Raw genomic sequence first — 1,531 nt, forward strand, 5'->3', positions numbered from 1 at the left:
CCGCACCACGACAGCAACGGTGATGGCGTCCCCCTCCGACGCCCACTCCGCCACGAGCGGTAGTGGCGCCGCCGCGGCTGCACGATCGGATCTAGGTGATTTTCTAGAATAGTTGGATCTGAACGACGATGATTTTGCCGATGTGGAGATCGATGAGGATGATCCTGAGATTCAAGAAAGCGTCCGCCGGCTTGCCCTGGCTAGGGTTCAGACTAGCAGGAACTTTAGCCCATCAGCCTTCTACAAGGATATGAGGGCGGCATGGAACCCTGCTTAGGAAGTAAGATTTCGGCCAGTTGGCCCTAATCGTTTCGTCGTCCAAGCATCTTGTTTGGGGGACTGGAAGCGCATGATGAAGCAAGGGCCTTGGCTCTTCCGCAACATGGCGGTGCTCTTGTGCCCGTATGATGGCTTCAGCAAGGCGGAGGTGGTGGAATTCTTTCACATCCATCTGGTTGCAGATTCGCAAGCTACCAGACCCTTATTGCAAACAAAACATCATGGAGAAGCTGCTGAAAGATGCTGGAGAAATTATGGAGATGCGTTTGAACGGAAACACCTGTGGTGACTATGTTAGGGTTCGGGTGCGGCATGATATCCGTAAGCCCCTCACAAAGTACGTCAGTGTTGTTCGCGCAAAGGAGCGCCAGGTTTACCTGGTTCGATATGAGAAACTTGCTAGGTTCTGTAAGTTTTGCGGACTGATTGGTCATGATCACAAAGAGTGCGGCCTGGGCATCCATGAGGAGAAGGATCTCAAGTTTGGAGACTGGATCTATGCAGATGCTCCCAATAAGCCTAGACCAGAAGATCGGTCTACTAAAGCAACAGGATACGAGCCTAAGAAGGCCGATGATAAGGCGACAGGTAGATCAGAACCGCAATATGCTCCATATGATGCCGAAGTGATGGACATAGCAACGAGCCCGGTCAAGAAAACTAGTGACAGAACTGTTGGCGTTCTTGTTCCAAAGAGGAGGCTGTATTTGGAGGAGGCCGGAAAGCCACTGGGAGATGTTCCTGGTATTGGGGAACGTTGCAGAAAATAAAAAATTTCCTACGGTTTCACCAAGATCCATCTATGAGTTCATCTAGGCACGAGTGATAGGAGTGCATCTACATACCTTTGTAGATCGCGAGCGGAAGCGTTCAAGAGAACGGGGTTGAGGGAGTCGTACTCGTCGTGATCCAAATCACCGATGACCAAGTGCCGAAAGGACAACACCTCCGCGTTCAACACACGTACGGAGCGGATGACGTCTCCTCCTTCTTGATCCAGCAAGGGGGAAGGAGAGGTTGATGAAGATCTAGCAGCACGACGGCGTGGTGGTGGATGCAGCAGAGTTCCGGCAGAGCTTCGGCGAGCTTCTGCGAGAGGGAGAGGTGTAGCAGGGGAGAGGGAGGCGCCAAGACTTCAGGGTGCGGCTGCCCTCCCTCACCTCCTCCTTTATATAGGCCCCCAGGGGGTGGGGGCGCCGGCCCTAGAGATGGGATCTCTAGGGGGGCAGCGGCCAAGGGGGGTGGAGTGCCC

Source organism: Triticum dicoccoides, chromosome 6B (assembly GCF_002162155.2).
Source record: "Triticum dicoccoides isolate Atlit2015 ecotype Zavitan chromosome 6B, WEW_v2.0, whole genome shotgun sequence".
Lineage (NCBI taxonomy): Eukaryota > Viridiplantae > Streptophyta > Magnoliopsida > Poales > Poaceae > Triticum > Triticum dicoccoides.